General features: G+C 37.0%; 2 long non-coding RNA genes across 2 annotated transcripts; both read left to right on the top strand.

Moving 5' to 3' along the window:
- The first annotated feature begins 2,326 nt into the window (after positions 1-2,326).
- On the top strand, positions 2,327-7,994 carry LOC308681258. The gene is made up of 3 exons (XR_014029007.1): positions 2,327-2,378; positions 4,145-4,166; positions 7,133-7,994. It is a non-coding gene; the product is annotated as an uncharacterized lncRNA (long non-coding RNA).
- Positions 7,995-16,729: 8,735 nt separating this feature from the next.
- On the top strand, positions 16,730-17,820 carry LOC308687316. Its single transcript, XR_014029727.1, has 3 exons — positions 16,730-16,751; positions 17,235-17,326; positions 17,782-17,820. It is a non-coding gene; the product is annotated as an uncharacterized lncRNA (long non-coding RNA).
- Positions 17,821-26,985: the final 9,165 nt, after the last annotated feature.

The raw sequence follows: 26,985 nt of genomic DNA, 5'->3' as shown, positions 1-26,985 counted from the left end.
CAACAAAACCAGATCAGATCAAACACACTGATATTCATCAATATAATAAGAAAAACTACCAGGATATTTCAGGACACACTAAATGAGTTTGCTGGAAAACCACCCAAAGGCAAAAGAGGAACGGGATAGTTTTGCAATAATTGACCATTATAGAGATGTGTAATTCTGTTGTTCCTTGTAAACTCATTTTGAAACTAAACTCTTGGGAAAATAAATAAATAAACAGAGCATATAAATATGAGCAGTATTTCAGTCAGAGCGAATCCCTCTTCAGACGCTCTTCACTCACTCCAGGTGGGCAGGAATATTCATACTTCTTTATTAATAGCAAATTATGATTATATTCCTATTACACACAGATGATTATATATTTTAGTTGTTTATTTATTTCACTAGTGTAGTTTTAGAAATTATGCAACTTCAGTAAAACTGACTAAATCTCACTATTTTTTTCTGCATGAATTAATTTAGTTAATTGATTAGTTCAAAATAAACATTTTAATCCAAAAAGATAAACTAATAGGATCTTTTCAAAAACAACAAATGATTTGGAAAGAAAAACGTACAGACAGTGTGTGGTTTTAATTCAGCAGGTGAAATAAAGATTGATAACTTTTGAATTGTAGATGTTTTTCTCATGGTGATTTTTCTCAGTGTGTTTGACAGATCTGAACACACACACAGACTGGTGACCTTATCAAGCAGTGTCTCTGATCACAGTGTTTGACATCATCCTTCAGTCCAGCGTGAGTCTTCATTTCATTTAGCAGTTTATGAGTCATGGCTTTTATCTTGGCATCATGGATTAATTAAATTAAAATTCTTTAATTTTCTAACATTGATGAGATTTCCTTTACTTTATTGTCACGTCATTGACCAACCTGATCTTACAGCAAATCGTATGAATTTTACGAGGTGGATAATTGTACGAATTCATACAACCTCACTCGTACGAATTTGTAAGATTTTTACTAAATCATACATATGTTACGAGTTTCCAAATCGTATGAATTAGCCGCCTCGTACACACTCGTACGAACTGGTCGTGAGATAGTGTTGTCATCGACACAAGTGTACAAGGAGTGAAAATATTTTATGCATTGATCCTTGCAGGAATACAGAACAAAGAATGTGACATTCAACTTCAATAAATACACAAACTCATTACATGCTTCTAGTATCTTCACTATAAATCAGACTATGGCCTCGTTTACACTGCAGGTCTTGATGCCCAATTCTGATTTGTTGCCTATATCCGATTTTTTTGACTGTCTGTTTACACGTTCTTTAAATTGTGACCCATATCTGATTCATGTGTTTACACTTGCCATAGGCTAGGCTACTATCTGAAACATACCGCGCATGCTTAAAGGGTTAAATTCTCTTGCACAAATGGACAAACACAAAATATGTTTCATGCTCTGCGATATGCAAAGTTGCCAAACACCACTTTTGAATAAGAAACAATGTCTATAAAACTCGTTAAAACTCCACGAATCACAAGCGTATCGGTGAGAACACTCGTTAAAACAACATACACACACCTGAACTTGACTGCACATCACATGACATTATTGATACTGCTTTCTTTCGTAATGCAACGGACCGATCTACGGCACATAAATTGTAGGCTACTTACACAACATTGACATGGAGTTGCGCTCAGGAGTAGAGCAGCTGTGGACAATTTTCTTTTTCTTTTTTGAGCGGCTGCGGACAAATTCTTTCTATGCACACACAATATTACATCACAATCTGCGCGTATGTTTTAAAAATATAATTGAACATGTAAATAGTCCTAGCACTTTTTAAATTTAAATAGCCCACTTAAAGTGTTTATTACAAATAAATTACTAATTGCTTAAAATGAATAAATGTAAATGAACAAAAATTTTCGTTAAATTTACAATCATGTAAAAAAAAGTGAAAACACTTCCCGTGCCCCTCTCCACATTCCTCTCCTACGATGACACAACGTTTCGTCGGGCCCATCCGTCCCTTTGCAGATGCGCGTCGGGGTTTCTCTCGTCATTAAACCGCGGAGACGTTGCCTAATGCCTCAGAAAATCCGATCTGCCTGTTTACATGACAGTCGCATTGGCACATATCCGATTTATTTCCACATATGAATGAGGCCTGAAACCGATCTGGAAATATCCGAATGCATGCGTTTTTTTCCTGTTTACACTGTCATAGAACACATCCGATCTGTGTCACATGTGAGCAAAAAATCGGAATTGGGTCACATTTCACTGGCAGTGTAAACGGGGCCTAAGACATACACTGATTTAAAGTTATCACTTTACTTCTGTTTGCAGCAGTTACAGCAACAGACATGGCATTTATCTGGTCATGGATATCTTCATGGTGGTCTTCAGGTCAGAACACACACACTTGAAATACAAACACGACACCTAGTGGTTATCGCAGCACTATATACATATATTGTTAGTTATGTACGGTGACCGGGAGGGGACATGTTCGGTTCACTTATTTTTGTCGTGGCCACAACATATAAACTCGTGGGAACGTCATATTAAGTCGTGGCCACAAGATCATTTTGTTGAGGTAACGACATCATTATGTCGTGGCCACGCGATGCAAAGTCGTAGCCTCGAGATCATATGTTGAGGGAACGATATATTTTTCTCGTGGCCACGACTTCATATTTTGAGAGAATGACAGATTTGTCGTGGCCACGAGTTGAGGGAGCCACAGCGGCCAATACTGTAACCGTATAGCATTGACTGGGCTACAGCAGAGATGGAGATGACAGAAGAAATCACATTTTACTTTAAATTAGGAATGTCATATAAAGATATAGTGCGGTCTTTGGCATTAAGACATGGGTACGTTATAAGTGAAAGACACTGAAGCGCATTGTCGCACGCATATTTAGGGACCGTCTCAAAATGACATGCGACATTGGCATAAACGTTTCTAACTTCAATAGCATTTGAAGACAATGACTTACAGTCATAAAACCAACTGTACATTGTTCACCCAGGTCTCATGTATGATGCACACCTTTTAGATTTTTGATATTTATGACAATAAACTGCTAAATCATATGCAAATATTGCTATGTATTTCACTATTGCCACATACCTGACACCTAGATGAACAATGTACAGTTGGTTTTATGACTGTAAGTCATTGTCTTCAAATGCTATTGAGCTTTAAATATGGTCATATTCTGTATATGATCCCACACAGTAGTGAAATGCATAGCATTATTTGCATATGATTTAGCAGTGTACAAACATATTAAAGGTGTGCATCATACATGAGACCTATATGAACAATGCACAGTTGGTTTTATGACTGTAAGTCACTGTCTTCAAATGATATTGAGCTTTAAATATTGTCATGTTCTGTATATGATCCCATACAGTAGTGAAATACATAGCAATTTTTGCATATGATTTAGCAGTTTATTGTCATAAATATCAAAAATCTAAAAGGTGTGCATCATACATGAGACCTGGGTGAACAATGTACAGTTGGTTTTATGACTGTAAGTCATTGTCTTCAAATGCTATTGAAGTTAGAAACTTTTATGCCAATGTCGCATGTCATTTTGAGACGGTCCCTAAATATGTGTGCGACAAAAAAGTCTAAGAATGCGCCTTCATGTGTCTTTCACTTATAACGTAGGTTACCCATGTTTTAATGCCAAAGACCGCACTATATCTTTATATGACATTCCTAATTTAAAGTAAAATGTGATTTCTTCTGTCATCTCCATCTCTGCTGTAGCCCAGTGACGGTACGGTTACAGTATTGGCCGCTGTGGCTCCCTCAACTCGTGGCCACGACAAATAGATGTCGTTCTCTCAAAATATGAAGTCGTGGCCACGAGAAAAATATATTGTTCCCTCAACATATGATCTCGAGGCTACGACTTTGCAGCGCGTGGCCACGACATAATGATGTCGTTACCTCAACAAAATTATCTCGTGGCCACGACTTAATATGACGTTCCCACGAGATATTATGACGTTCCCACGACTTAATATCACGTTCCCACGAGTTTATATGTTGTGGCCACGACAAAAATAAGTGAACCGAACATGTCCCTTCCCGGTCACCGTAGTTATGAATTATTTGAGTAATCTTTTAAAATGCTTAATGTCTCATACAGGTGAATTAAGACAAGCAGAAGAGTAAGTAGGCTATTTATTGTTCAAAGCTTTGACTTTATCTTTATTAACTTTATAATCAACTGATTATTATAAATATGAGTAAATCATTTACAACAAGGTTTCATTTGTTAACATTAACTACATTAGTTAACATTAACTATTATTACAACATTTATTAATCTTAGATAAAGCTGCAGTTTTTCGGTTCAAAATGATCCAAACATTTTTTTGAGCAAGTACATAACCAGCCAGTGTGCAAAACTCTCTGCTTGCCGTAGCTCGATTCAACACGGTAAGCTTGTAATAATGTTTTTAATTCCGCGGGAAATTCAAGCATGTCTGCGTCATTACATCACATCTGTACACATAAAGAAGAGTCTCGACTAGTCGGCTATGAGTGTGAGGATGCTGGAGGTGGAGATTTATAGCCTTTTCTCACAGCACTTGATATAATTACACTTATCAATTTGATAGCGGATCCAGAAAGCTTAAAACGACAATCACCAATGACAACTGGAGATTCACCCGATGTAAAACGCGAAAGACTTCAGGCTTTGGAGAAAAAAAAAGAGACTGCAACCGGCCCGTGCGAACACAAGGATAATATCGGGAGGGCATTAAATGTAGTCACACAATGCTGATGATGTTAAAATTAACAATTTTAGAAAAAAGTATAATTTGCACGGTTTGGCGTGATATGATAAGCGATCGTTAGATTTAATCAGCGTGATTTACTGCAATGCTTTTTTCCCCTTAGTTGGGCAGAACAAAAGTGGATGTTACTTGTTCAGACGACATTTTCCAGTGAAAACTCTTATGTTGTAGCCTGGCAAGCCAGACCTACATCAAGATGTTAGGTCTGGCAACTCTCCATAGACACGGCTCAATTCGACGGGCGTGTTTTTCAAATTCCTCTGCACGCAATAGGACAGCGCTTCAACCAACCAAAACGTTTTCCCGACAGCGGAGCTAACGTTAGCTAATAGATTCAACTTTTGAATCTGACTGGCAAAACTACGAACACATATTCCTTTTTTAAGAATGACTTGAGTGCTGTTCTTTGCTCTTTTCTCAAATAAAAACTTAACTCCAAGTCCTCCACAGTCACCGCCTGCAAAGCCGATTAGAAAGACTGTTTGCCAGCAGCCGCCATTCTTTGTTTTCAAGCAAGATAGCAGGGAACCGTCGCAACTCTGTCGTCATTATGTTAAGCCCACCCTGTACACGACATGATTGGCCTGACCCAATTTAGGTTTTTACAGCTCGAAAGTCAACGGAGAGTTGCTAGACTACCCTGGCTGCAAAATAAATTTTGCTGCCGCTAGGGTGCGTCTAGATTTCTAGGCTACTTATGTTGGTCATACTTCCAAAAAGTAGAATCTGTGATTGCGAATGACAGGATCCACACCAGCGGCGACTGACAGCCGCACATTCTCCTCAAAACATTGGAGATTGTGCCGAGACACAACCCACGTAAAGTTGATAATTCCGTGAATAACTGCAGTTGCAGATTTCGAACAGAGATGGCGACACAGAGGAAAAACTATGGACTGCAGCTTTAATTTCAACATTTTTAAAATGAATAGTTACTCATCAAGTGGAAGTTTATATGGACAGTGTAACTTATACTGTATTTAGCAGCTCCTGCAAACCACAACATGATTGTGTTCACAGCAAATCACATTTCATTTACACACACACAACTCTATATATGAATTAAATTATGAGATAATAATATAATAGCCTACTTGTAGATACTTTAAGCCGGCTGTTTTTACATAGATCATTACATTATAGCATGAACGATGCATAAAACTAATGATTCTAGTTCAGTGAGTTGAATGCAATGATGTACACTACCGTTCAAAAGTTTGGGGTCAGTAAGATTTTTAATGTTTTTAAAATAAGTATATTCTGCTCACCAAGGCTGCATTTATTTGATTAAAAATACAAACAAAAGCAGTAATATTGTGAAATATTATTCCAATTTAAAACCGCTGTTTTCTATGTGAATATACAGTAAAGTGTAATTTATTCCTGTGATCAAAGCTGAACTTTCAGCATCATTACTCCAGTCTTCAGTGTCACATGATCCTTCAGAAATCATTCTAATATGATGATTTGATGCTCAAGAAACATTTATGGTTATTATCAATGTTGAAAACAGTTGTGTACAAATTCTTTTCAAATTATTTGATGAATAGAAAGTTCAAAAGAACAACATTTATCTGAAATATAAAGCTTTTGTAACATTTAAATTTTATTTTAAGAATTTGTATTTTATTTTTGGGGGAAAGAAATAAAATAAATCAATTTTATTCATCAAGGTTGAGTTAAACTGATCAAAAGTTACAGTAAAGAAATGTATAATGTTAGAAAATATTCTATTTTAAATAAATGCTGTTCTTTTGAACTTTCTATAATAATCATAAATGTTTCTTGAGCATCAAATCATCATATTAGAATGATTTCTGAAGGATCATGTGACACTGAAGACTGGAGTAATGATGCTGAAAGTTCAGCTTTGATCACAGGAATAAATTACACTTTACTGTATATTCACATAGAAAACAGCGGTTTTAATTTGGAATAATATTTCACAATATTACTGATTTTGTTTGTATTTTTAATCAAATAAATGCAGCCTTGGTGAGCAGAATATACTTATTTTAAAAACATTAAAAATCTTACTGACCCCAAACTTTTGAACGGTAGTGTTCATCTGAGACGGAGAGAAGTTATCAAGAGAAGGACATACAAACTAGAACACAGCCTCTATTAGCCAATGAATTAACTAATGTTAACAAAGGAGCCTTTATTGTGGAGTTTTATAGTGTTGTTAGTTTGCTATAGTGCAAAAGTACAGCATGACAATTACAATGTGCATAATGGTTCATATAATATGTGCCATTTGGCTGTTAAACCATAAAACAGGCAAAACAAATATTCAGTGCTGTCTACTTATGAAAAATGTTTTGATATTTCAGGGAATTGCAAAAAAGCGTTAATGAACTGAAGTTCAAAACTCAAATTCTCATTGATAAACTAAAGGAACTGGATTTGACTAAAAGCCGAAGTCAAATTAAGGAGATCACAGATTATTTCACGAACTCAATCAAGATTGGAAGTCTGAGTAAACCTTATGACACCATAAAAAGGCTTCAGAAGGGTTCTGCAAAACTGAAGAAAATTGACGAAACTCGCAAACTGCATGAGGACCTAAAAAAAGCAAGGGATGATCTATTAGTAAAGATTGCTGATTACAATGTCACACGTGAAAACAAGACAAAAGCAGAAGAATGTATTCAGACGATGAGAGACAAAGCTGTTGAATTTAAGAACAGTTTGAATTACATTTAAAGTGGCAACTAATAAATCCTGCAGAAAGTGTTCACTCTTTGAAAGCAGTGAATTCTGAATTATAGAAGCTTTCATATTCTGGTATTTTCTACTGTAGATCTGATGATTTCAGGGCTAGAAACTCTCACATTACAGCAGAGCTTTTCTCTTACCAGAAAATAGTGACGAAAATGAGGTCAAATGTATTTTCTTTCTTTTTTACATTGAGTTTGTAATATGTGATTAAATTTTACTTACAAAAATTAGGTTTTTGAAAGATTTCATTTTATTTTTTAATGAGCAACTGTTTGATTTTTCTGATAATTTTTCTGGTTCTGTATGACCTTGGATAAACTCTATTTGTCTTTGTAAATGAACCACTTGCTCTGGAGTTTAGATTCTGTTTATTTCTTGTGAAATTATTTAGGCATTCATTTTGATTGCCCTTTTTGTTGTATATGTTACTGTTTTGTAATGCAATGTAAAATAAAAACTATAATCTTGCTTTCCAGCTGATGTAGATGTCAATACCAAAATATCCATTAATAAATAAATGTACATCTGATCTCACCAACATATTCACCAAACTGTGTGATCTTTTATAAGTAAGCATATAGGAAGGTATTTGAAATAAATGAAGCTAAAATTAACAAATTTTTGTTTACAATATTCAATCTTGTAACTGTTCTTGGTGTACGGGATGGTTTACTGAAAATGTTTTTATCAAACAGATTAAAACCATTATAAAATTCTCCATGATTATTTAATATATTAGTATATTAATCAGTAACATTTTTGAAGAGGAATTTACTCTGTAAGATATTGAGTTGTTAATAAAAATATAGTTTAAAAATGTTTCAGGAACATCATTCTAACCTAAAAAAAATGTTTCACTAACATTAAGAAAACTGGACATTGTAATGTTCCCATAAGCAGAACAATGTTTGGGAAAGGTTCTGTTAGCTGTGGAGTTCGTCTCTCCTGCTCTCGAGCTTCATCTGGTGGACATTAAACAGCTGTGATGAAACATGCTTATTAGTCTGATATCAACAGCTTTAAGATACATTTACAATAAATACAACTAAAAACACACTAATGCAGATAACTGGGAAGAAAAGTAAGTTAAGAAGGAGCATCACTATAAAGAGTTATCAGATACTAAACAGACACTCTACTAATATTATAATGAGAGTTATTTGACACATGTGCAACATTTCAGTTGTTGGCGAAATTAAAGTTTTTTTTAAGACCACAGAAGCAACAAATCATGTCAGATATCAAGTGGAAATCCTGGGATGGAAGTAAGCAGAAAGCACACAACTACTCTACACCCCATAATAAATATCTTCATCCCTTTCAAGTTTTTGCATTACAGTGTCATGTTATTGACATTTTATTATTTTATTATTAATATTACCTTAACTCACAATGACCAGTGGCCACTGCATGTCTGTCATAGCAAAAACGTCTCAGGTCATTAAATCTGCACAAAAGAGCGAGTTGAACGGTGTGAAGTGCGGATCGAAACAAAGCTGGATGTTAGTGAATGCCCATTTTAAGAGAAGTGCAAGAGGATTTGAAACCTCAAAGTCATGAAGGACAGAGGGCAACTTTAGGTCGTCATCTGAGAGCAGGGGATTTTCTATACTGTGAATGATATCCCAAAAAGCGGCATAACTTCCATATTGTGATGCTGAAGTCCCCTTTACTTCTTCTAGTACGTCTGTTTTCTCAACAACTCTCATTCTGTTTGCCTGTTTTTCCTTTGACCCAGTTTTCATGAGTTTCATTGATTTATCTAATTGACCTTTCCCTCGCTAATGAACTCATCGGCTCCTTTGTTTGCCCTCATGTATTAGCCCTCAGCTTCAGTTTGTTCCTTGTCCTGGATTGTTTGTTCTGAGTGTTTAACATTTATGTTAAAGTTATCTTCTACGTGTTTCCTTGTTTGAATCTACTATTAAAGACTCTTTTGAGTTTCTTCTTCTTCATGCACTGTTACAGCCGTCTAACTATGACACACACATGCATGTGCGCTTTGGGTCTATGAAGTTCTCAACGGGTTTCACAAACGCCAAATTGTGCTCGATATCTGTCTTCCTTTGTTTATCTGTTGACAGTTTTGCATGTTTAGTTGTGGATCTGTAAAGTTTGTTACTCTCTGAAAAAAAAAAGTGTGTTGGATTTACATGATTTATGTCAGTTCCATGTGAATCAATAAAGTAACAAACAAAATTTGTTCCCATAACTTATTCAAATTAAGTGATTTTACATCTCCAATTGATTATATGATATTGACATCATTTCATTTATTCAATATTATAATTTTATCACATCACTAGTCAGCTTGATTTATGCCAAGTCTGCTCCATGTTTTTCCAATGTTTTTCCCGTAACATTTAGATTTAGACCATGTGCCTGCAATGAATGCAGCTTCTTGAGTGTTTATAATATATTATAATGCTTAGCATTAGTATCACAATAAGTTATTTAAATTATAAATAAAATGATCAGCTGAAGAAAAATGATCTGCAACAACACCAGAACCAGACCAGATCAGACACACTGATATTCATCAATACAATAATATTTCAGGACACACTGAAGGAGTTTGCTGGAAAAGCAGTTTTTCCTGGAAAACTTGGCATACTGTGAAAGAGAAAATAACCCGTTTCAAGGCAATCCCCCAGACAAGTGAACCCAAACTGAGCCGGATAGTTTTGCAATAGTAGAACATTAGACCTGGGCTCCAGCAATTGATGGTGAGTTGACTGGATTTTCTTTGGTATTTCTACAGAAACTACAAGTGACCGGCCTGGTACTTCCTAATATCACTTAATCCAGATAGCACTGACTACGCCACCTTGGAAATTGCAGCCAAGGAAATATGAAATGAACACAGGTTCGGTGGTGCAGTGAAAAGACAGAGTTGCGTCATCCAGTAAACAAATGAATCATTTTATTTAAAATGATAAATATTCCACTGGCATCATTTAATCATGGTATAAATCACTGGCAAGTTTATTATAATAATATTAGCAATATCACAATGTTAAAAGAACATTCCTCCAGACCCGCCTGATTCAAACACTGAATCACATCAAACCAAACATCACAAATGAAAAATACTGTACCGTTCCCACCAAATAAAGCAAAAAATAAATAAATAATAATAATAATAATAAAAAGAATAGAAACTGCAAGGCTAAAGCTTACCTTAGGGGTGGCAAACTAGCTGTAATAAATTGTGCTCTCAGCCTCTTATTTGTGCACGGCAAACAAAATAGCAAGATGTGCTCAAACCCTGGTGCTCCAAACTCACAGCAAATGTGCTTCACCCGGGTGACTAGCCTCCCTTCGACACACTCAGCCTTGACTCCAACCAAAAGAGAAATTAGTGGGTGCGGTACAAGGGCCAGTGACAAATACGGTTTTAAACTGATAAATTAAAATAGGTTAAAACTGCACATCAAAGTAGTTATCATTATGGGGATGTTTTTTACTTATTACTAATATCTCAATTTTAAACAATGTATTTTAAGCGGTTTAACTGAGAATCATGCGACGACACCAGTCAAAATGTCATACGGGATGACGTTAATGCATTTTCTAAATATAATGGTATTAACTTTTCAAATCAATAACACTTAATGAATATAAAGTGATGCAGTAAACAATATTTAGAGCGCATGAAAAAAAACACAACCATTTTTTCTCATTATATTGTGATTTCTTTAAATGTGACCCTACTTGTTCAAGTTCTTTACCCACATTTTAACACTGCAATGTGGTTTAAAATGCAAAATGTCTGAAAATGTTTTACAGGACTTGGTATCATGTTATTATTGTTTCCTCAACTCCATGAAGTGAAATTATGCATTTCAATGGAAAAAAAAAAACAGCATTATCCCGCCTGACTTAAATTGTTACTCTGACACCATATGAATTGTCAAATGTTTGGAATAACAAGTAGGACTGTGTGCGGCACAGCTTCCCCTTTATATTGTACAGCAGACCAATTAAATTAGGCAGAATAACTTTTTATATGTTTGGTTGACTGTGTTTCATTTTGATAATGAGCAGTCTGCGATATGAAGCAACGGCAGAACTGATCTCATACTATGTTGTGTGAGAGCGCGATGCGCGAGCGCCATCTCTTGGATTTGTTCCACTGCTGGTAAATAACTTAATACTCTGTTATTTATAGTCATACAGATAATATGACATCATTCGAAACAGTAAAATGTATATTTTTATTTGTGTACATTCAAAATGACTACAAAATATCATGTCATTGAAAAATAAATAAAACAACATGATGAGCTGCTTTAGCGCGTCTCGGTCTCTTTAGATCTTTCTGGCGCTCACCAAAAATGAACCAAAATACAGAGAATAGCCTTCTTGGCGCGCCTACTTTTGAAAATCAACATTTAGATTATTTAACGTTATAACGTTGCATTATATATGCCTGAGTCACTTTGGAATAAATCACAGCGTGTTTCATGATAAAACGTGACAGCCTATACAGTCCAGAAAATAGGCTATAGGTTATAGCAAATTCAGACCAACTGCTGGTCTACACAGAGAAAAAGCCCTTTCTAGGCTCTTCTGTTGTACCGAGCCATTCGTTAGTCTAGTTGTTTGATGAGAAAATTAAATGTAGCCTAGTTGCAATACACGCGTTTTGTAAGCTCCGTGCAACTGCTGCAGCGGACTATTAGGCTATTATATTAGAAATCTAATACTCAAGCTGTTTTCTCATTTTTCTACTCTTAATATTAAATAAAAAAAACGACTGAACGAAAGATACACGGATTCTCTTGAACCACCACCGCGTTTGCGGCAGAAAACTACTGCAGTGCTGCCAAAATGCTCTGTTCGACTTATCTGAGATCCTTTACTCTTCCCTGTGGATGACCTGTGACCTACTTTCTGTAAGATCTGAATTTTTGAACTTGAATTGAATTTTTGAACTTGAATTTTAGAAAACTGAATTTGAAGTTCCGAATTTCTTCATCTTGAAAACTTGAATCTGTATTTTTTTAAACTGAATATTTGCAGTATACGAATTCAGAACAAAAAAACTAGCTGTTTGAAAATACATGTCTATAAAATTCAGCCATAAAAACATTTCAATTTGTTAAATTTCAAATGTTCAATATTCGTTTAAAAAAAATCAAATTCAGAACTATTTAAACTACCACCTAAAATTCAATTTTGTTAGATTACACTTGCAAATAATTCAAATTTACACAATTCAAATCGGGATGAATTTTAGAAAACTGAATTTGAAGTTCCAAATTTCTTCATCTTGAAAACTTGAATCTGTATTTTTTTAAACTGAATATTTGCAGTATACGAATTCAGAACAAAAAAACTAGCTGTTTGAAAATACATGTCTATAAAATTCAGCCATAAAAACATTTCAATTTGTTAAATTTCAAATGTTCAATATTCGTTTAAAAAAAATCTAATTCAGAACTAATTAAACTACCACCTAAAATTCAATTTTGTTAGATTACACTTGCAAATAATTCAAATTTACACGATGGGTGGGTGGGTGGGTGGATGGATGGATGGATGGATGGATGGATTTAGTTAGAAAAGCATACATCTAGCTTACACATTTACCCAAATTATCATACGCCTGTTTAACCGAAGCTAATTTGGGTGTGTTTCTCCATCCCCAATGTCACTTCTCTGTGTTTTACGGCCCTGACGAGAACGTCGCTCTCCTCGGCTGTGAACCGCTCCTGGCGTGCGCCTGGCAAATCCGCCATTATAATAGCAATCTGCCATGGAACAAGCGCGCCTGCTCTTAAAGGGAATGTGAGATGTCGCTCTGATTGGTTTATTTCACGTTACACCCAAACCACACCTATGAATAATGAAGCTACTTCAGACCAACCCATTTTAGATTTGCGTCGGGCGCAAGAGTCATTTATCCCGCCAGTATAATAGCAACAGCGCCCAAGACCCGCCCACAAAGTTACTTGCGTTTCGCGCTTGATACTTGCATTTCAGACCGTTAAAATAGGGCCCTTAGTAATTTCACTAAAATGTACTGTTTTTCCACCTCGATAAGCTCCAACTCCAACATGATCCGCTCTCTTTCAGTCGCTTAGTAGCCTAAACTCAAAACAGCCGCGAGGAATCTAAACACAGTGGAACATTAAAACCCGCTCCCGCCAACTAGCGTTTCGGCAGTGTAACTGCAGAGCAACACAGACACAACGCAGAAGTATAAATGCTCACGACGGCGTCGCCTACGTGCGTAGCCTACGACGTACACTACGGCGTACACTCGACGCAGAAGTGTAAATTGGCCTTTAACCTGAATAGTCCTGTGCCATGAACAACAAGGTACTGGATGCGGCAGTTCATCGGATTCAGTGAAATCTATGAGGCTGAATCCAGCTTCTTATTCGCAGCTTCTTATTGATCCGTTCCACCTTAAATGACGCGAACTTCCGCGTTTTAGCTGGCTTCTTATTGACGCTCAACTTAGGGACCGTGCGGTTTTTCTATTTTCCGCGTTTTTAAAGGGATTGTGTTACTTTTGTGTCTATTTTCAGAATAAAAGAATAATAAAAATGTTTAAATGCAAACAATACTGATATGACTGTAAAAATATAATTAGACCAACATCATTCTTTAATTATTGCAAATAACATCAGTTGAATGCATTTATAAATCAATTAAATAAAAAAAAATAAAACAATTATTACATATTTCAATTTCACGAGGTAACTAGAGATCATGTCCAGCTTGGATCCAGCCTCTTATGAAGACTTCAGATGACCCAGCACCTTTGAATAGATGAAACCTACCCCTGCAAGGACTCCAGGACATCAGACATGGATGATTATACAAAATGATCATTTTATCATTGCTTTAACATGCACATTCATTTTGCTTAAATGCATATATGATATTTGTAAATACTATAATTTGTGGTATCTTATAACTACTTTCTAATATCATCTCATAAAATACTATATAAACTCTAAGCACTTTTTACTGTAGAATTATTTTTTAAGGAAGCTTTGAACATGGCACTTTACACACTGCACAATAAGCCGCCTATTGCATTTTCTGCCCATCGGTGCTGTTTCTCGGCCGCCTCAGAGGGCGCGTTGAAGTGGACATGAGCCCATTATAGTAGAGCTACTACTCTAACGAAATCCAAATTTTGAGCAATTATTACTGTGAAACTGAAGCCTTGAACTTGACATTATACACAATGCACAAATAACCGCTTAATGCGCCGTCAGCCCAATTAATGGTGCTGTTTCTCAGCCGCCTCAGAGGGTGCGTTAAAATGGACATAAGCCCATTATAGTAGAGCTACTACTCTAACGAATTTCGTGGCGCGGTTTCTCGGCCGCCTTGTTTTACACAGTCTGCGATGTGCGCTTTGATTCGATGAAGTTCTCAACAGGTTTCACAAACAAAAAATTGCGCTCAATATTTGTCTTCCTCCTTTTAGCAGTTTACCAAGTTGCATGTTTAGTTGTGGATCTGTAAAGAACGTTACTCTGATACTCACTGAAAGTTTTGGATTTACATAATTTTATCAAACATGAAATCCACATGAATCAAAAACAACACAAAAATAATTTGTTCACATAACTTCAACATCATCAAATTAAGTTGTTTTGAGTGATTGAGTGATTCAATATTGATACTTGACCAGATTTAATTTATTCAATAGTATAATAGTATAAGATTATAAGATACTTGCCAGCAAATTAGTCAAGCTGTTAATGATCAGTAGAACATTTTAGCATGATGATCCTAAGTCTGCTCCTTAAGTCATGCAGCAGAACTATAAATGTTTTGAGCGCAACATTTAGATTTAGACCACGTGCCTGCAATGACTGCAGCTTCTTGAGTGTTTATAATATAATGCTTTGCATTAGTATCACAATAAGTTGCGTAAATTATCAAGAAAATGCTGAACTGAAAAAAAAGAAAGATCTGAGACAATACCAAAACCAGAAACCAGATCAGACACACTGATTTTCATCAATGCAATACGAGAAACTACCAGGATATTTCAGGACACACTGAAGGAGTTTGCTGGAAAAGCAGTGTTTCTGGGAAAACTTTTTCCCCCTTCCTCACATTTACATTTTATTCACAAGTTCACACATATATACAATTAGAGGGAGTAAAGTTTAATGCATATTTGGCGTGCTGTCTGGGGGGAGTTCGGCCCGAACCCAGAGTACTCCCCCGTATTTAAGTGGTTAGGACTATAAGCGTGGAAAAAGGGGTGGTGGAGGGATGCTGCTAATCTGTCAATGGATTGAAGTGAGACTGGTGAGTGAATATATACCTCTTACCATTGATTGCTGAGTGTTCTCCATTTGTGTTAATATCTGAATGTGCTCCTCCTAAACTTAGTTAACAAAACATAATTTGTTATTATAATATTGAGGTTTATTTTTCCTCTTTCTTCAGTATGTAAAACATTCTGGAATTGTATGTTTTATGATGGGACCTTGAACCTTTTATGGACTTGAAAGGACCATTACAAATATTATCCTGATATTGTTATTTTTTTTTCTCTTCTCCTCTTACTTTTCTCAGACTATTGGGAGAGTAACCACTTATATGACATTAGCAGTATACTGTATGAACAACTTAACTGTATGTGATACCCCTAGTGACCTGTTTGTTCTGTTCTTTTGAATGTGAAATTATATATATATATATATATATATATATATATATATATATATATATATATATATATATATATATATATATATATATAGTTTAGCATGTGTTTTCCTTGTTTGAATCTACTATTAAAGACTCTTTTGAGTTTCTCCTTCTTCATGCACTGTTACAGCCGTCTAACTATGACACACACATGCATGTGCGCTTTGGTTCGATGAAGTTCTCAACGGGTTTCACAAACGCCAAATTGTGCTCGATATCTGTCTTCCTTTTATCAGTTGACAGTTTTGCATGTTTAGTTGTAGATCTGAAAGTTCGTTACTCTCTGATACTCACTGACAAAAAGTGTGTTGGATTTCCATGTCAGTTGACAGTTTTGCATGTTCACCCAAAGGCAAAAGAGGAACCTGACAAAGAACCTGTTTTGCACTATTAGAACGTTATACATATGTTGTTCCTTGTAAACTCATTTTGAAACGAAACTCTTGGTAAAAAATAAATAAATCAATGGATCATATAGATATGAGCAGTATTTCAGTCAGAGCGAATCCCTCTTCAGACGCTCTTCACTCACTCCAGGTGGGCAAGAATATTCATACTTCTTTATTTATAGCAAATTATGATTATATTCTTATTACACACAGATGGATATATACAGTATTTTAGTTATTTATATACAAATATTAAAAAGAAAGTGATTCACTTTTATTTTTCTAAAAAAGGAAATTAATTATTTTGTTAAAATCTACTTTGAAATTACTTTTATTTCACTAATGCAGTGTTTTGAAATGATACGAGTCTTCATTAAAACAGACTAAATCTGACTGACTTTTTTTACACGAATTCGTTTAGTCAATTGATTAGTTAAAAATAAACATTTTAATTTGATTTTTTTTTAAATTTAACTAATAGGATATTTTCAAAAACAACAAATGATTTGGAAATAATTCAGATTAATGATTTTGAAACCGTACAGTCAGTGTGTGGTTTTAATTCAGCAGGTGAAATAAAGATTGATAACTTTTGAATTGTAGATGTTTTTCTCATGGTGATTTTTCTCAGTGTGTTTGACAGATCTGAACACACACACAGACTGGTGACCTTATCAAGCAGTGTCTCTGATCACAGTGTTTGACATCATCCTTCAGTCCAGCGTGAGTCTCCATTTCATTTAGCAGTTTATGAGTTATGGCTTTTATCTTTGCATCATGGATGAATTCAATTGAAAATCTTTAATTTTCTGACATTGATGAGATTTTTACTAGGTGGATAATTGTACCAATTCATACAACCTCACTCGTACGAATTTGCAAGATATTTGCTAAATCATACATATGTTACGAGTTTCCCAATCGTATGAATTAGCCGCCTCGTACTCACTCGTACGAATTGGTCGTGAGACAGCACACAAGGAGGTATCTTATCACATCAATAAGTGTACAAGGAGTGAAAATATTTTATGCATTGATCCTTGCTGGAATACAGAACAAAGAATGTGACATTCAACTTCAATAAATACACAAAATCATTACATACTTGTAGTATCTTCACTATAAATCAGACCATGACATACATTGAGTTAAAGTTATCACTTTACTTCTGTTTGCAGCAGTTACAGCAGCAGACATGGGATCATGGTGGTCTTCAGGTCAGAACACACACACACACTTGTAATACAAACACGACACCTAGTGGTTACTCCAGGATACTACAATACTTCTATCACAGCACTACAGTATAAATATTGTTCGTTATGAATTATTTGAGTAATCTTTTAAAATGCTTAATGTCTGATACAGATGAATTGAAACAAGCAGAAGAGTAAGTATTTCTTGTTCAAATCTTTGACTTTATCTTTATTAACTTTATAATCAACTGATTATTATAAATATGAGTACATCATTTACAACAAGGTTTCATTTGTTGACATTAATTAACTACATTATTATTACAGCATTTTATTCATCTTAGTTAAAGCTGCAGTCCGTAACTTTTTGGGGTTCAAAATTATCCAAAATAATTTGAGCAAGTACATAACCAGCCAGTGTTCAAAACTCTCTGCTTGCCGTAGCTCGATTCAAAACGGTAAGCTTGTAATAATGTTTTTAATTCCAGTGGTACTGGTGGATTTCCGCGGGAAATTCGAGCATGTCTTTGCGTCATTACGTCACATCTGTCCACATAAAGAAGAGTCTTGGCTAGTCGGCTAGGAGTGTGAGGATGCTGGAGGTGGAGATTTATAGCCTTGTCTCACAGCACTTGAAATAATTAAACTTATCAATTTGATGGCGGATCCAGAAAGGTTAAAACAACAACGTTAAAATGTTAAAACAGTGACAACTAGAGATTCACCCGTTGTAAAACGCAAAAGACTTCGGACTTCGGAGTGGCTACAGAAAAAAAAGAGACTGCAACCTTACTTGTTCAGACGACATTTTCCGGTGAAAATTCTTATGTTGGTCATATTTCTAAAAAGTAGAACCTGTGATTGCGAATGACTGCATCCACACCGGTGGCGACTGACAGTCGCACATTCTCCTCAAAACATTGGATTCATCCGCGCTGTGCCGTGCCGAGACAACCCACGTAAAGTTGATAATTCCGCGAATAACTGCAGTTGCAGATTTCGAACAGAGACTGCGACAAAGAGGAAAAACGTACTCTGTTACTAACATAACCTCGGTTCTCTCTAGAAGAGGGAAAGAGTACTGCATAAGTAGCTTACGCTCGGGGAAAACCTCTTTTCCACGAGATATTGAAGCCAAAAATTATCCTATAATTTTGTATTATTGCAAAACGCATTGCAGCAGCACGCGGCCATGGGGGAGACAGCTTGCTCGCCCATTGGCTGCTCTGCGGCAACTGCATCAGCCTACCGAGCGAGGCCTGAAGTGACGTCAGGCCAATGAGGGCGCTTCGCGCCCACTGCGTCATGTACCGCCGAAACGGGCGTGGCTTAGGCCTATAAAAGGAAGGCTCGGGGCAGCTGATCCCTGGTTTTTCATCGCCGAAGCGAACCAGAGTGTGTTGCATGCACGGCAAGATACGCAGTACTCGTTCCCTCTTCTAGAGAGAACCGAGGTTACGTTAGTAACCGAGTACGTTCTCTTACGAGAGGTCTCTCGTACTGCGTAAGTAACTTACGCTAAGGGACCCAATGCAAAACGCTGTGCATGCTGGGATCTAACACCTATAAACCTGAAGGTGAAGCCCAGGATTTACAGTGCACAATCACCAGGGGAACTCACAGAGAGTCCTGGAAAGAGGAGGGGAAACCACTCTATCCATATACAGCAGCGTTCATAGACGCAAGTGTTTGTGACATCACACAAACAGGGCGAAAACTGGCCTGAACTGATGTGGGAAAATGTCTTACGCAATACTGCCCATAGCATATACAGTCGGCAGCGCGCAGCGCTCAGCGACCTCAGTGTCCTGAATCAGCCGAAACAGACAGCACTGATTCGTTTACACCGACAACAGCTTGGCCTGTAAGGCGGGAACCTCCAGGTTATAAAACCTTATAAATGTATACGGGGAGGCCCAGCCCGCCGCCATACATATGTCTTGCAAGGAAATTCCGCTAGACCAAGCCCATGAAGAGGCCACACCTCTCGTGGAGTGCGCTCTGACACCTAGCGGGCACTGTAAGCCCTTGACAGTGTACGCCAGCGCTATAGCATCAACTATCCATCTGGATAGGCTCTGCTTCGAAGCAGCCAGTCCCTTGGAACGTCCGCTGAACGAAACAAACAGCTGCTCTGTCTGCCTAAAAGCAGACAAGCGAGACACATAAGCTCTTAGCGCCCTAACTGGGCAAAGAAAGCTTGCGTCCCTTTCCTCGTCAGAGACCGGTAGGGCGGACAGGGAAATGACCTGAGCCCGAAACGGCGTGTTGAGGGATTTTGGAACGTAACCATGCCTAGGTTTGAGTATGACTCTTGAGTCATTCAGTCCAAATTCTAAGCACGCCGCGCTCACCGAGAGCGCGTGTAGGTCACCTACGCGCTTCACTGAAGAGAGAGCCAGTAAGAACACTGTTTTGAAAGACAAGTGTTTGAAGTTAATCGTTTGGATAGGCTCGAATGGGTCACCTTTTCATGGCTTCCAACACCGTAGAAAGGTCCCACACAGGGACTGAGGGAGGTCTGGGAGGATTCAGTCTCCTAGCTCGCCTGAGGAAGCGGATGACTAAATCGTTCCTTCCTATTGACTGACCGAGCGTTGATTTAGAAAACGCTGCTATGGCCGCCACATAGACTTTGAGCGTAGCGAAGCGCTTCTCAAGTCCGCTATGCAGATTGCGTCTGGTCCCATCTCGCCCAGTTTTCGTCGGAGATCGGCCTGGAAATCTGCAGCGTGGCCATCGTGTGCAGCGCTGACGCAGCCTGCCCAGCGGCAGAGAAAGCGTAACTGAGCAGAGTTGACGTCATGCAGCAGGCTTTAGAGGGCAGCGCCAGTTTTGCACGCCGTCCAGCAGAGAGCGGGCAAAGGTGGGCTGCTATCGCCTCTTCGACTTTCAGTTCCATCTCGATGCTAGCTCTCTTACTTGGTTTAGCAGGTGTCATCCTCTCCAGACGCGGCTTTCGAGTCAGCATCCTCGATAGAAGCGCCGGCGTACCGCGAGCTTTGGCGGGCTGGAGAAGGTTCCGGAACCCGCTGAGCACGGGGGGTGCAGGCTCGGAGAAAACTGCCAGGCGAGTCCTCAGAGTCACCATCAGCAGTAGCTCGCAGTGAGGGCAGCCGCCGTCGGCGAGCACGAGCGCTGCATGATCTTCACCCAGGCAGGAAACGCAGATTAACATGGCAGTCCCCGTCGCTGAGTGGGGCTCTGCACGAGCCACAGGAAGGCATCTTAAAAAAGACGCGAGCTCTTTTAGAGTGTGTGTCGCGGCAGCGAACACACACACACACAGAACATGGAGTAAAAGGATATAGGCGCCGGATAGCGCAGCGGGAGTGGCAGTAGAAGGCGGCGTGGCCAGTGGCTTCAGATGATGGCTCGTCCCGCTGAAAGGCTTCTTCAGACGGCGCGGCTACACTCGGGATCCAACGATGCGTGAGCTTCGCTGAAGAGATGAAAAATCAGGGATCAGCTGTCCCGAGCCTTCCTTTATAGGCCTAAGCCACGCCCGTTTCGGCGGGATGTGACGCAGTGGGCGCAAAGCGCCCTCATTGGCCTGACGTCACTTCAGGCCTCGCTCGGTAGGCTGATGCAGTTGCCGCAGAGCAGCCAATGGGCGCGCGAGCTGTCTCGCCCATGTCTGCGTGCTGCTGCAACGCATTTTGCAATAATACAAAATTATAGGATAATTTTTTGGCTTCAATATCTCGTGGAAAAGAGGTTTTCCCCGAGCGCAAGCTACTAACGCAGTACGAGAGACCTCTCGAAATTGAACTACAGACTGCAGCTTTAATTTCAACATTTTTTAAATCAAAAGTTACTCGTGAAGTGAACAAGGGAAGTTTATATGGACAGTGTAACTTATACTGTATTCAGCAGCTCCTTAAACCACAACAGAACATGATTGTGTTCACATTTCATTTACACACACACAACTCTATATGTGACTTAACTTATGAGATAATAATATAATACCTGTAGATACTTTAAGCCGAATGTTTTTACATAGATCATTATATTATTATCATAACTTTTATCAGTGCATTTTTATAATATTTTATTCAACACCCCAAGCATGAACGATGCATAAAACAAATGATTCTAGTTCAGTGAGTTGAACTAGCGCAGGCTCTGCCAGTAAAGGACACTGGTGTAACGTTAGCAATGATGTAACGTGATGATGAGAATGATGTACTCTATTACAAATGTTTGATTATTACAAAAACACAGGTGAAAAAGCACAAGAAACTTTGAAATGTATTGATCAGATGAAAGACAAAGCTGTTGAATTTAAGAACAGTCTGAATTACATTTAAAAAGCCAACTAAATCCTGCAGAAAGTGTTCAGTCTTTGAAAGCAATGAATTCTGAATTGTGGAAGTTTACATATTCTGGGATTTTTCTACCGTAGATCTGATGATTTCAGGGCTAGAAACTCTCACATTACAGCAGAGCTTTTCTCTTACCAGTAAATAGTGACGAAAATGAGGTCAAATGTACTTTCTTTTTTACATCGAGTTTGTAATATGTGATTAAATTTTCACTTACAAAAATTAGGATTTTGAAAGATTTCATTTTATTTTTTGATGAGCAACTGTTTGATTGTCATTTTTCTGGTTCTGTATGACCTTGGATAAACTATTTGTCTTTGTTAATAAACCACTTGTTCTGGAGTTTAGATTCTGTTTAGTTCTTGTGAAATTATTCAGGCATTCATTTTAATTGCCTTTTTTGTTGTACATGTTACTGTTTTGTAATGTAATGTAAAATAAACTTTTTAGAAGACCAAAATATCTATTACAAAATAAATGTACATCTGATCTCACCAACATATTCACCAAACTGTGATCTATTATAAGTAAGCATATAGGAAGGTATTTGAAATAAATGAAGCTAAAATTAACAAATTTTTGTTTACAATATATTCAATCTTGTAACTGTTCTTGGTGTACGGGATGGTTTACTGAAAATGCTTTTAGTCTTGTTTATTCATGATTTAATAACTGACTTGTATTAGACCTTCACCATATCAAACAGATTAAAGTTAGCTGTGGAGTTCGTCTCTCCTGCTCTCGAGCTTCATCTGGTGGACATTAAACAGCTGTGATGAAGCATGCTTATTAGTCTGATATCAACAGCTTTGAGAATTAAGATACATTTACATTAAAATGGCCATGACTGCATTGTTTTATAAGGTTTCCTACGGGTTGCACTTATAACGGGACAACAGAATAATTATTCAGTGTATTTTTACCCAACAGAGGTTAGTGTCAGGGTTGTAGCAGGCAGGATGCTGAGACGAGGATTCAAATAATTCAAAAAGAAGCATTTACTTACCAGAACTGAAATAATTTCAGATTTCAAAATCAAAAGGCAAAACTCCAGGAATCAAACCAACCATACATAGACAACAAAAGACCAAGACTGAGGAAAAACACTGGGGTTATATACACGGGCAAACTGGATGATTAACAAGACACAGCTGACACAGATGAGCTAATTAAACAGACCGGGGAAAACAGGACTAGACCAAAATCACAGAAGACAGGGGAAAGCGGATCACAGAAACTGAAAACACTGAAACAGATTCAAAAACTGAACTCAAAAACCTCAAACTGTCACAGTTAGGTCTTTGTGTTGAATCACAAAGATTCTTCTGAATTGTAGATCAGGGTCTGGCTTGCCGTTCAAAGGTGAATCACTCAAACAGAATCAGCATTCAAAAAAACTATTTGCACAAAACAATGCAGTTACATTAAACATTTCTCAATCTCAACAATTTCTACACTGACATTTACTATCAGCTGCACAACATGTCTGTGATTAGTGTTAATCCAACACATGACAACATAAGTGCACATAGGCACGCTTAAACACATAAAATTGTTTAACTATAAAAATATACAACATATCTCATCGTACAACATCTTTTTCCACTTGTTTGCATTTACATACTTATAGATGATGCAATCATTCAAACAAAACAGTTAAACTAACATCGTACACAAATGAATTAACTCTATAGCCCATCATACACCTGTCACGCTTGAGGCGTTCCCCAAAGCGTCATTCAACACAGTGCGAGTTCCCTTTTGAAAGAGAACAGCTGCTAGTGTTATACAGATCTCTCAACGATTATTTAACAACAAAGTCTATATTATACTCTACCTTTTAGCCTGAAGGAGACAGAAACTAGACTCCAGACTAGAAGTGCCAGTGTTAAACTGAATTATGTGACCGTAGAAAGCGTTGTATTGACCTAATCTTAATCCCAACACTAACCCTAATGCTACCATCACTACAGCGTCTATAACTTACATGGAGCCACTTGACATTCTTCTTTAAGTAAATCTAAAATTATATTTGTTGAGAGCAACACAACATGAGTAAAAAGTCTTTAAAGTGATACTCAAGCACACTGTCACGGGTGGCTGTGTCAATGAAGCGTAGGAGCAAACTCAAAACTTTAATACATCCACAGTGGAGTAACAGGGAATCACAGGAGAAATACCAAAACAACCACTACGCAGTAACGTATATTTATATATTGTCTGTGATATATTGTGTGGTTAAGAGAAAATTTTCCACAACGTGGACATTAAAGTCAAATCATGTCCGGTTTGACTTCTTTCAATCAAAGACCATGAAGGGCTGAAATTAACATGGCAAAAAGTAACTAACTCAAAAACTGCTGATTAAACTCCAGAATCAGCTTTGCCATCTTCTTTATCAGTACCGTCGCTCCCTAAACGCAGAGTATGCAGTTTTACCAAAAACATAATTTTTTATTATAATATTGAGATTTTTTTTCTTCTTTTTCTTCTCATTCTTCAGTATGTAAAATATTTGTCCAATGAAAATATTCTGGATTTTAATGTTTTATGATGGGACCTTGGAACTTTTATGGACTTGAAAGGACCATTACAAATATTCTCCTGATATTATTATTATATATATATATATATTTTTTTTTTTTTTTTTTTTTCTCTTCACCTCTCACTTTTCTGAGACTATTGGGAGAGTAACCACTTATATGATGTTAGCAGTATACTGTATGAACAACTTAACTGTATGTGAGACCCCTAGTGACCTGTTTGTTCTGTTCTTTTGAATGTGAAAAAATATATAGTTTAACATTTATGTTAAAGTTATCTTCTATGTGTTTCCTTGTTTGAATCTATTAAAGACTCTTTTGAGTTTCTCCTTCTTCATGCACTGTTACAGCCGTCTAACTATGACACACACATGCATGTGCGCTTTGGTTCGATGAAGTTCTCAACGGGTTTCACAAACGCCAAATTGTGCTCGATATCTGTCTTCCTTATTTTATCATTTGATGTTCAGTTGTGATACTTCCTTCCAGAGAATCAACCCAGAAAGAACCTGACAGTTTTGCAATATGTAAATGTTGTTCCCATTTTGAAACGAAACTCATAAACGGGAAAATAAACGGATCATATAAATATGAGCAGTATTTCAGTCAGAGCGAATCCCTCTTCAGACGCTCTTCACTCACTCCAGGTGGGCAAGAATATTCATACTTCTTTATTTATAGCAAATTATGATTATATTCCTATTACACACAGATGGATATATACAGTATTTTAGTTATTTATATATTAAAAAGAAAGTGATTCACTTTTATTATTCTAAAAAAAGAAATTAATTATTTTGTTAAAATCTACTTTGAAATTACTTTTATTTCACTAATGCAGTGTTTTGAAATGATACGAGTCTTCATTAAAACAGACTAAATCTGACTGACTTTTTTTACATGAATTCATTTAGTTAATTGATTAGTTAAAAATAAACATTTTAATTTATTGATTTATTTAATTTAACTAATAGGATATTTTCAAAAACAACAAATGATTTGGAAATAATTCAGATTAATGATTTTGAAACCGTACAGTCAGTGTGTGGTTTTAATTCAGCAGGTGAAATAAAGATTGATAACTTTTGAATTGTAGATGTTTTTCTCATGGTGATTTTTCTCAGTGTGTTTGACAGATCTGAACACACACACAGACTGGTGACCTTATCAAGCAGTGTCTCTGATCACAGTGTTTGACATCATCCTTCAGTCCAGCGTGAGTCTCCATTTCATTTAGCAGTTTATGAGTTATGGTTAGATCTGCCAGTTTTTATTATCTTTGCATGATTTTTTTTTTCATCTTGTATGAATTTTACGAGGTGGATAATTTGTTGCCCACTCGTACGAATTGGTCGTGAGATAGCGTTGTCATCGACACAAGTGTACAAGGAGTGCAAATATTTTATGCATTGATCCTTGCAGGAATACAATTGATAAAAGAACATGAAAACCGCAAGAACTGGCAAAACTCTAAAACTGGTTGAGCAACTAACTGACACAATCCCATCTCTATCAGTTCATCTTGATCATTACAGTATCATATTTTCAGCAAAAGAGACAAAAGAAGACGAAATCAAATCAGAAACTCTGAAATGTATTAATCAGATGAGAGAAACAGCTGCTCAAATTCAGGAGACTGAATGAAACTAAAAGTGCCAAAGAATATATTAACAAATAAGTAAAAAATCTGTTTAGAAATGATTGAACTGATCTGTCAGGTATAATTATCAATAATACAGTCAAAGCAGACCACAAAATCTTTACAAATGTGTGCATTTAATGATGTATAAAATCATGCAGTCTTTGAAAGCAGTGAATTCTGAATTATAGAAGTTTACATATTCTGGAATTTTCTACAGTACATCTGCTGCTTTCAGGGCTAAAAACTCTCACATTACAGCAGAGGATTTCTTTTATCAGAAAATAGTGACGAAAATGAGGTCAAATTAACTTCGCTTTTTAAGTGATACTTAAGAGTCGCTGTCCGTGTGTCAAGTGCTGAAATGTCACCTTGAAGAATGGCTTGTATAGGCGTAATTTGCGGGTGGGACGGGTGGGACATGTCCCCACCACTTTTTGCCAGGGTCGATATTGTCCCCACAACTTTTTAAACCTTTCGCGGCACGAATGTAGCCTACCAATTCTACAAATATATAAAACATTTTCAGTTAACTGGCAGAGCATTCATTTAGTTCGTTTTTTAAATAAGAGACGATCTAGAGCTGAAATATTGTTTACAGGTTGTAATTGCACACGCTTGCAACTTTAAATGTTTAACCTAACTGTTTTCACCTGATGTGCATTTTCCACTAGGC

The sequence above is a fragment of the Scardinius erythrophthalmus genome (assembly GCF_964197995.2).
Source record: "Scardinius erythrophthalmus genome assembly, chromosome: 2".
Lineage (NCBI taxonomy): Eukaryota > Metazoa > Chordata > Actinopteri > Cypriniformes > Leuciscidae > Scardinius > Scardinius erythrophthalmus.
This window is presented reverse-complemented; position numbering and strand designations above follow the sequence as displayed.